Below are 11,680 nucleotides of genomic sequence, written 5' to 3'. Positions count from 1 at the left end.
TTAATTCTTTTTCTAAAGAAATAAATTGGTCTCCTAAACAGATAAGGAAAGCATTGGTATAATTTTGAGCCCTAATAATGGGGTTAAGTTCTTGAAGAGTAACTTGATTGTTTCCGACCTTTTGGCAAATATAAGCCGTGGCTTCCACGTTTTTTCCCAAACTTATACTTTGTTCAGGAGGAAAGGGAGAATTTATAGTTTCTCCTACATAGTTTATCCAAGGTTTAGATTTTAAGATTAAAATTTCACCTTTTATTTTTTCTAAAATATGATTTAGAAACCATTTAACGAAAGGAATATAATCTTGTTTTATTTTTAAATCGTTATAATAATCTTCTTTATACTGGGATAATTCCCAAGGTTTAAATTTATTAAAATACCAATTTCTGAATTCAGAATATCTTTCCATATAAAACTCATCATTGATGAGTTGCCTTAAAGCACTTCCAGGGGAAAAATCCATAAAAGAAATTAGTTTGGAAGATGAAAACTCATCTCTGACTGGGTAGGTGATTTACTACCATGGGTATTTTGAGTATAAATTCCTTGAGGAATTTTATTCTCACTTATTATTATATTTTCAACAGATTCAATTTCTTCTCTTATTTGAGAAGTAGATGCCCTAGAAGGGATACTAGGAGCTGAGTAGAACTCGGTATTAGAGTATCTGGATGATAAACTTCTTGGTATCTTGAAGCTTCTTTGAGAAGTAAATTTAACTTCTATATCTCCTTCTCTTGTTTGAATTATTTGATCAATTTACTTATTAAGGATGGGTTCAGGATCAATTTCCTGTTGTAAATTCCATGTCTCAGGAAAGTCTATTTCATTCCATTTAATTAGTCTAGTAGTAGCAACATTAGATGTCAAAAGATTGATTTGAACTAATGTTGTTGTTCCAGGAAAACTTATTTGTTTTGCTTTAGGATTTAAAGTATTAAGAACTTTATAGGCTTAAATATGGTTTTGGTCCCTGCAAAATAGGTCAGTTTTGGTTTTAGTCCCTGCAAAAAATTTTTATAGCTTTTGGTCCCTGTAAAAATAGGCCAGTTTTGGTTTTAGTCCCTGCAAATTTTTTTTATAGCTTTTGGTCCCTGCAAAAATAGATCAGTTTTGGTTTTAGTCCCTGCAAATTTTTTTTATAGTTTTTGGTCCCTGCAAATCTTTTATAATTTTTTTTATAGTATTAAAAAATTCTGGAAAATTGAAAAATTAATAAAAAAAATTAAAAAAATTCTGGAAAAATTAAAAATTACTAAAAAATTGAAAAAAATATATTAAAATATTCTGGAAAATCGAAAAATTAATAAAAAAATTAAAAATTAATAAAAAATTTAAAAAATATTAAAAAATTCTGGAAAAATGAAAAATTAATAAAAAAATATTAAAAAATTCTGGAAAATTGAAAAAATAATAAAAATGAAAAAATTGAAAAAAACAGAAAAAATTTAAAAAATCTGGAAAAATTAATAAAAATAAAAAATGATTAAAAAAATAAAATAATCTAATAAAATGAAAAATAATGAAAAATTCTGGAAAATAAAAAATATTCTGACTAGTATATATGTCGAAATTTCGAAATTCTGGAAAAAATGTATTTTTCGAAATTTCGAAATTTTGATTAGTATATATGTCGAGCTTAGGTTTTTTCAGTGTATTTTTTCCCTTATTCTCGGTTTATAAATACACAAAAGTTCCAGCTTTATAAATAAACAAAAATTCCCGGAAAAAATACTAATGAAAATTTCGAAATTTCGAAAAATACATAAAAAACCTAAGCTCGGTTTATAAATACACATATTTTTTCCCTTATTCTCGGTTTATAAATACACAAAAATTCCCGGAAATTTTTTGAGAAATACTAATGAAAATTTCAAAAACTTCGAAAAATTTTCATTAAAATTTCATTTTTCCAGAATTTCATTTTTATTTTCGAAAATTTAAAATTTCAAAAATTTCATTTTCCAGAATTTTAATTTTTTTAGAAAATTTTCGAAATTTTATTTTTTGCAGAATTTTTTAATCTTTTTTATTTTTTCCAGATTTTTTCTGTTTTTTTCATTTTTCAATTTTCCAGATTTTTTAATATTTTTTCCAATTTTTTATTTTTTTCAGATTTTTTTTATTGATTTTTCATTTTTCCAGAATTTTTAAATATTTTTCATTAATTTTTAATTTTTCCAGAATTTTTTAATTTTTTTAATTTTTTTTATTAATTTTTCGATTTTCCAGAATTTTTTAATATTTTTTTCAATTTTTTATTAATTTTTAATTTTTCCATAATTTTTAATTTTTTTATTAATTTTTCAATTTTCCAGAATTTTTTTATTAATTTTTCGATTTTCCAGAATTTTTTAATTTTTTTTTTTAAAAAACTATAAAAAAAATTATAAAAGATTTGCAGGGACTAAAACCAAAACTGACCTATTTTTGCAGGGACCAAAAGCTATAAAAAAATTTTGCAGGGACTAAAACCAAAACTGACCTATTTTTGCAGGGACCAAAAGCTATAAAAAAAATTTGCAGGGACTAAAACCAAAACTGGCCTATTTTGCAGGGACCAAAACCATATTTAAGCCAACTTTATAATAGATTATATAGCAAACAACCATAATTTCACTTCCTGGTTTAAAATTATAACCATGAGTGTGAATATTTAATTGCATAACATCATATAAATGCTTATATGTTAGAGATAAATTTAAATTGGGAAAAACATTAAAATAAATTGGTCCATGACAAATACTAGTTTCAATTATAGCAGCTAGAGAGGATTTGAAATCTTTATCTCTTCAATTCCTAACATAAGCCATTAGGATAGAGTTTGAACCAAGTAAGGTTAAAGGTTTAAAAGCAATTTGGATTAATCCTATATGGATGAAATTATATTTTTTAAAAGGTTCTAAATCCCTTTCTCTTATTAAATGAATATTTTGACTACTATCAAATATTTGAACAGTTTGTTCAATTGTTTTAACAGCAAAACGTGAAGCTAATCAAACATTCCAAAGCTATAAATTTGCTTAGGCGATACAAATGGTATAGTCCATTTGTTTAATTTATCCAAATTTTTTGGATATTCAACAAGTTTTTCATTTTTAATCAAATTATTTTGATTATTATCATCTTCAGGATCATTCATCATAATGATTAGAATAAGTTATGGATTTGTTAGGATAAATCTACTTTTTTTTTTTTTTTTTTGACTATAAGTCTGTGGCGGGCTATCAGAAATATATTAGCTGGTAAGAGTTTGTTAATAGAGAATATGGTTAGAGTTTGTTAATAGCATTTTTTTTTTCCGAGAGAGTTTAATAGCATGTTGGTTTGTTAATCTCTCATAAACTTGTAACCAAAAAAAAAATCTCTCATAAACTCTATGTATGCAGTATCTTATCTAGTCATCTACTATCTTTTAATCAATAATTTAATATGAATTGAAAATATTTTTTCTTTTTATCAAGCTCTCAAACTTATATCAATATGAGATGAATATTCATCTCTTTGATCATGTGATTTATAACAAAAAGACCTAACAATGCATTTAAACTTAGAAGAAAATATACTTATAAATTTTGTTATTACGCAAACGACAGTAATCTACGTTACTATCATTTCTTACTCATCAAAAAAATTATGACTTCATTGATGATATGAAACCTTTGTTTTTGATCAAATCATCAATGAAATTTGTTACATTTCACCGATTTCTTACGCAGACAATAGTAATCTACGTTAGCCATATATTTCACTGATTTTATTGATTGTGTCTATTTTTTTTCTTGAAAAGAGCCTGCTTTTATTATTCATTTATTGAATGTGTCTATTTTTTTCTTCAAAAGAGTCCTTTTTTCTTATTCATCTTGTCTTTACTAAAGATTAAAGGGTAAAAGCGCGTTTACACGTATTCCACACGGCGCCAAGACAGTGATCTCTTTCTTAACACTTATCTTAGCATACTAAAGTATAAACTTTGGTGCTCTTTTTTATCACCAACTAAAAGTTTAACTTGCACTAATGTCTTAATCATGGAAATCAAATCTCATGCTCCACTTCCAAATAGACGACACATACAACATTGGATATTTGTCCTTAATTTTTTTCTTCCCTATCTTGTTTTCACATACATCAACAATAGTTGGTCGTGTCGGTTAGCGATACTAAGAGGACTCTAATATCTTATACAACTACTAAAGAATTATAAATGTCCTTATCTCTCATATGAGGAATGATAGAGTCACACCCTCTAACACTCTCCTTTTAACACACCCAATTAATTGAAGCCACTTCATCTCATTTTTCTATCCATGTACTTGGCTACCTGTTGCATTTTTTAATTAGATTATTAACCATTTTAATTAAAATAAAAAACACAACCTCTTTCTTCTCCAAGTTCTCAGTGTCGTTACAATCCAAAACAATTAACAAACCATTGCACACTTGTTCTTCCAGCACCTTTTTTTTTCTTTCCTTCTTTCTCTTTTATATTTTTTATACAAAGATGTGAAATTATAAGAAAAGGATTAAAGAAAACAGAAGGGTTATAAAAAAACTAATAAAAGGGATGCCAAAATTGATCTGTTTCCCAATTCAAAACTACCATGGAACCCAAAAGAACAACTTAGATCGCGACTGAGACGACGGCGGCTATGATGAGATAGAACGCAGTGCGTAAATAGGAGAATAGGAACAATCAACAACTAGAGCTCTCAACAAAGACAATAGAAACAGAAAAGACCACCGTGGGTTGCGACTGAGACGACGGTGGCTGACCGCGTGAAGGGGCAAGGAATAGCTCGTGAAGCTGGAGGCAAAGAGAGACAAGGCATAGATCTGCAAGCCACCGTCCCAGATAAAACAAATAAAATACTCCCTCCGTTTTTAAAATGAGTGTCGTTTTAGCTAAAAAAATTGTTTCAAAGTGACTTTTTCTTTTCAATTGTACCCTCCAATTAATACTCTGCACACTACTTCCAAACTATTACTTTTAAAACTAACCAATAGTTAATAAGGATAATTTGGTAAAATAATCATTCTCTTTCTTTTAATCATTACATTTCTTAATATGTGTGTAAACACCTAAAACGACACTTATTTTGAAACGGAAGGAGTATTAAAAAGGAAATTTAGTCTCAAAACTTGTTTAACCGGTTACCAGGTTAAAGAATAAAGAAATGAGATGATGCGGCTTCAAATAATTGGGTGTGTTAAAAGGAGAGTGTTAGAGGGTATGACCCTAGCATTCCTCCTCTCATATAACCTATACCTACAAAAAGATAGCATTATATGACGAATTAAACCACCCCTATTATCATATTTGTTAACCTATACCTACCGAAAGATAGCTATATATAACTAATTAAACCACCCCATTAGATTGACTCTTGACTGCCGACTTCGTAGCGTTGATTTAGTAAGAAAGTTATAATAAAATCAAGAATCATATTTAATTTACTTTTTTAAAACTTTTCTTTGATTTTGGTTTGTTATTTAATTATTTAGTGGGAAGTGATTTGTCGGGGGGAAAGGATTTTCGAATATTCCAATCCTTGATCTTTTTCAATTTAATAATGTTCTTCAAAAAAACAAAATATTCACATTTCAAAATATTTATATTCTTTTTTAAGAAAATTCTCGCTAATTTTTTCTCAAATAGTCTAGTGGCTAGATTCACACACATAAATGTGTGGATGTGTGGAGAAGTGGGGAATCCGGGGTTCGAACTCCGACCCCTGCACAAGTTCTCCCTGGTAGCTACCAACTGAGCTACACTTACAGGACGAAAATTCTCGCTAGTTAGTATTCCTCAGTGACGGATCCAGAAATTTCAATATGTGGGGTCAATATTGTCAATCGTAAATATTTACGCCAAAATATATAAATAAATTCCTAATATATTTTTACTAAAAATAAAATAAAATATAAATTCAAAAGGCTGCAAAGTAATGGTGTTTGTGATGCGGTTTACATCGTTTTTAAGACAAAAACTCATGTGATTCAAGATTATACGAGGTTTGATTTGGTTTTGGATGTCTCGTTTAAAAATCTGATCTGTATCGATCGAAATTAACGCAGTTTATTTTTTATCGAGTAATTGAATGTCCAAATTACAGTTGGTAATTTTTTTATTAATACTATAAGAGACATGATAAAATAAGAGGTTTGTTGCAAACATTATGTATAATTGGGATCAATTTGTTGTTTTAACTAGGATCTGTTTGAATTTGAACACCTATTGCAAAGTATCCAATTATAAAGAGACTTTAACTAGTTCGTCTGAACATAAACTGTATTTCACAATCATATTAAATAGTAATTTGTTAATTGTCATACCCCAATTTTTGACCTAAGATCCCATTTCATTTGTCTTTCGGCCCGGAATATTTTTTGCCTGTTAATGTACTCTCTTTAATGCTCAAGCTCTCATGAACTGTGTGGTTATGCTCATGCTCTCATGAATATCGTGATCATGCTCAGGCTCTAAAGGAGAATCTTGATGAGCAAGCAAGCAAGCAAAATATCTTAAAAAACAAGACTTGGTGACCAAGTATGCTTAAATAATTAAATAATGGTGTCTTAATGGCTAAGAAATGCAAGAACATTAACAGCAATGCATCTTGGAGAACAAGCATGAAACAGCTGTAAAAAGATAAGATATTTTTACTGTTCATGTACTTTTCACTGTTCACACACGCTCCTGGTACAAAGACAAGCTCAAGCTCATAGTGTTAAATGTTGAGGTCGAGGCTGACAAGCTCAAGCTCAGTGTACAAAACTGTGGGACAATGGCAGTTTTGCAATTCCTATCAACAGCAAGGGTCTCTACACAAGAATGAACAGCTGCAGATGTTGAAGGATGAAGGTTGGCTATAAATAGAAGCTTTCTCTCAACAAAGAAGGAGAAGGAAAAAGGGAAAGATTTGGAGATACACTCTCAAGCCTACAATCAAGCAATAAATTCATCAAGCAATCTCAAGATCAAAAATACTCTCACAGTACAAAATCATATTTTCACATCATAAAACCAGTCACACAACCACCACTTAAACCACCACAAATCCATAACCCATCACACCCTAAACCAAACCACATCATAAACTCTATCCAAGTCCACCAAACCGATTGGAAACCTGCACAAAGCCGGTCACAGCAGAATCCATTTTCAAAAAAGGTAGTATTTCATTTCTTAGATCCAGGTTTGACTCTAACTCTTTCAAAAATCTTGAGATTGTCTTGCTCGACCTCAACTTTAATTTCTAGAGGTTGAGCTTGTCTTGCTCGACCTCAGCTTTAATTTCTAGAGGTTGAGCTTGTCTTGCTCGACCTCAGCTTTAATTTCTACCTAGAACTACGTAGCTTTGATTTCTCCATCGCACCTGGAGATACGTAGGAGCAAGATGAAACTCTTGTCAAGCATAATAATAAAAAACCTTTTTTTCTCTACATTTAAACATGCAAATATATCAAAATCACAAAAATATTTTCATAAACAAACCTTGATCTTAAATCAAGTGATCGCTCATTTTTTTTTCTTTCTTAATCAAATCATCAATCAATTTAATCTTACTTAGGGTCATTTTTCTTCCAATATAAAAAATACAAACAAATTCCAATTTGCCACTTGGATTTCCTTTTTAAAACCTTTTTCAAAAAAACTAATAAAAAACACAAAACCAATCAAACGTCAATTTCTACCCCCGAACTACGAGGTTTTGATCCCTCACGGGTACGTAGGCAAAGGACACGCGTCCTTCCAAATCAATAAAAATGTAGATAAATTAGGTCTCTATTTTCTTTCATCATTTCAAATTCCATTTTTTAAAGCAAGCAAGTTTATAGCACAAAAGTTAAATAAAATCAAGAGGTTCTCGTAGAGTACTACGAATATTTAGGGTGCTTAACACCTTCCCTAAATATAACCAACCCCCGAACCCTTAATCCCTAAAAATGTGGTATTTGAACCTTTTTCCACTTTCTTTTGAAAAGAATTAAATGTTCAGTCGTGAAACCAAAAGCGGGTCGAACGCCAGTCAAACGGCATTCGACCGTCCGAAAAATGACGCGACCGTCCGAAAAATGACGCGACAGAAATGGCGACTTCACTGGGGATTATAAAAGTAAGAGGGTTAAGCCTAACTTGGCCTTATTTAAAATTTGTGCGATAAACTTGCTAAAATTTTTATGAAAATTACGTGTATATTTGTTCTCTTTTCTTCTTTATCATTTCTTAAACGTGAGTGGTGAGAAAGTAAGTCCTATACCCGGACTTGAGAGAAATATAAGATAGGATGGGGTAAAATCATAGTGACATACCAAGAGCATTCTTGGACCATGTTTACAAGTGATAACCCTACTCGGTGGAGGCCTCACGGAAAGTAGTAGTCTTGTTAACATGAGCATTCGTGTTGACGTTATTACTTTCAATGTGAGTGTCCGTCGAAGCCGTGGACCTTAGTAACCCTTAACCCATCTTTGCCTTTTTAGGACGTAGTGCGGTGGCTAAACCAAGAGCATTCTTGTCTTTAGTTGATACGCGATACTACACTCAAACTAGACTACCTTATGGATGTTATTGGAATAGGAGCATTCCTATACACCAATATATTCACAAGGGGGTTGCAATTTGGGAACTTGGTAGAACCCTTGTTACATGTACAAATGAAACCATAGTCCTTACCAAATGGCGTTGTTACCCTTGACTCCAACATTATGGACTTAAACCTCACCACGTTTTCACTGTTTGTGTAGCATAATCATGCATACATGCATAAAAACTTTTCTCATCAAAACATCGAATGATTTAGATAAATTTTTGTAAACGTCAGAGATATTCCACCTTGTAAAGAGGAACACCAAGAAATACAAACGTTAAAATCTTAACTAAGCTTTTGGCTTTTGTTAAGAACTTCTTCCTTGGTTTCGTTCTTACCTTTTGGAAATAGAACCGATTGCAATATCTTTACAAATTTTCAAATGAAATCATGTTTATCTGCGATGTTTACAATTCATCTTGACAAATCCTTCGATGAAAAAAAAGGGTACATTTTTTTTCATAAGCATTTCATACATCATGTGCATTCATAGTTTCTGGTATGTGTCTCACGTCTTGTCTCTGTCTACCAAAGGTCAATCCGTCAGTAAAGTGGTCCGATGTCTTCATCCAAGTTCGGCTCGCATATGCAAACACTCGTGCAAGCACATCAACTTGATCAGCTGAAGCAGGAAGTCCATGAACTTCGCGGAGAGGTAACAACACTTCGGGTTGAAGTAGGGAAGTTAACTAGTCTAGTATCTTCATTGATGGCTACAATGGAACCACCGTTTGTCAAGCAAAGGCTTCAGCCACCATATCAACCAATGTGTATGCAACAGCCTCGACAGCAGGCTCTGCATCAGCGCACTCCTCCGAGTCCGGCCCCTCAGTCGGTTACTTCTCAGAATCAGGCTCAGAGAGTATCGCAATTCAACCCAATTCCTATCAAGTATGCGACTTTGCTTCTTATCTTGCTTAAGAAGAGACTTGTTCAAACCAGGCTACCGCCTCGTGTGCCAAACCCCTTACCATCATGGTATCGCGTTGACCACACATGTATTTTCCATCAGGGGGCGCCGGGTCATGACACGGAACAGTGCTATGCTTTGAGGGATGAAGTGCAGAAGTTAATCAAAGATGAATCATGGTCCTTTGAGGACCCAGATATAAAAGTACTACTTCAACCACATCATCTGGCTCCTCACTCTATTGCCGCTGTTAGGCCCACCATGGGTGCTGTTCAAAATCCGGGTCATCAGCCCCAGTTTCAACGACATCAACAACAGCCTCGGCAACAGGCTCAGAAAGCTCCGCAATATGACCCGATCCCTATGAAGTACGCCAAGTTGCTTCCGTATTTGCTTGAGAGGAACCTTGTTCGGACAAGGCCACTTCCTCTAAAACCAAAGAAATTGCCAGCTCGATGGAGACCTGACCTCTGTTGTGCCTTTCATCAAGGGGGACTAGGTCACGACACTGAGCAGTTCTATCCTTTGAAGGAAGAAGTCCGAAAGTTGATTGAAGACGATCTCATACCTTTTGAAGAGTTTGAATTGGAATGTGCAAGTTAATCCGCTATCGGATCTTGGAACCTGATGTTGATGCATTAGCTGCAATTGGGTTTTTGTTGATGTTTATTTCTACTACTCATTTGTTCAAATAATATGTTTGTTTGTTGCTTTATGTTTTTTCAAAACAAAAAAAAATCCTCCCGTCCCACCCGAAACGGAAGTGAACTTGTTTAGGGCTTTCTGCTTTATGTATTTTCATCATTAATAAAAAGTCGCTTCGATCCCGACTTTGTTTTATTTTTGTGCTTTTCTGGAAAAAATAGTAATACAAAAAAACCAAAAAATATTTTCCTTTAATCATCTCCACATATCTGCATAATCATAATGTTTATATCAATAATCAAATCATGCATTATTAAACCCGTTGAACACTTAAACCATGTACTCTCTCTCGACTTTGAGTTCCTTATATCCAAGACTGAAGAGGAGGATGATGAAGAAATTTCCAATGAGATTTCTCACATACTGGGGCATTTTGGTCGTCGAAGCCGCAATTATCAAGAAAGATTTGTCCAGGAGAGGACATTCATGTACAAAGACTGACATAATTTGCCTCACATGGGTATTGTACTTCAGTACACACTTCAACAGGGGCAATCCCCCTCTATCCCTCAATATACAACGTAAAGGCAGTGCTTCTCGTGGAAGTCAAAGTCCCGTCAACAGAAGTTCCAGTGATATAAAAGTGTTGCCACTGTATGTCTTGGACAGTTATGTCAAAAGGATAAAGCAAGTATGCGACAAATAAAGTTCGTCCCCGCGAATGTCAAAAAGTGACTTTGTGCTCAAAAGTGTTTTACCCAATTCCGGGGGCAAATGGATGCCAAATTACAATCCATGGTAGCAAACTTGTATGTCCAGATGCAGTCAAGAAATACTTTGTCAAAAAAATGAAAGCTCGATGAGTCGCAAACATGATAAAGCGACTCAGGCAAAAATGAGCGTCTCGGTGGACTGAAAACCTGAAAGGGCGGTCCAGGCAAAAATCAGAGACATAAACAAAAATGATTATCCTGATAGATTGAAAACCTAAAAAGGCGATCTATGCAAAAAATTAAGGATCAAATGACAAAGTAACTGCATCCAATCAATAACAATCCGCTTGGGGCATGCCTGCTATCAAAGAACATCCAATTCGAAGCTTGGGGCATTTCAGTCGTAAAAAGTCCTCCAATTTATGGCAAGGTAACTGCATCAAATCAGACATGGTTCATCTGGGGCATTTTCAACTGTCAAAAGGATCTCCGCTATGAAGCATCTGCAAATCAATGACTCGGAACAGTGGAATTCAAAGTTGTCAGGGAGTATAACGGTTATTGTGTTCAACGTACCTTTCCCTTTATAATTACCATTTTCCAAATTTTTTAAAATCTGTGGAGCCACGCCTTTGGCATGCTACCACTCCATTACATTAATTTGAGCCTATGCCTATTTATTTGAAATTCTCGTTTATTTGGTGTGCAAAAGTTTTCTTCTATTTTTTGATATGAATACTTAAAGCAAAAAAATTTTAAACTTTTTCATGTCTTTTGGAATGCATAAGCAACTTGTACATTTTCTTTGAACTTATGAGTAG

This window comes from Medicago sativa, chromosome 2 (genome assembly GCF_051527215.1).
Source record: "Medicago sativa cultivar Bolivia chromosome 2, Bolivia_mono, whole genome shotgun sequence".
NCBI classification, from domain to species: Eukaryota; Viridiplantae; Streptophyta; class Magnoliopsida; order Fabales; family Fabaceae; genus Medicago; species Medicago sativa.
The sequence above is the reverse complement of the archived record's forward strand: the minus strand, read 5'-3'. Positions refer to the sequence as shown.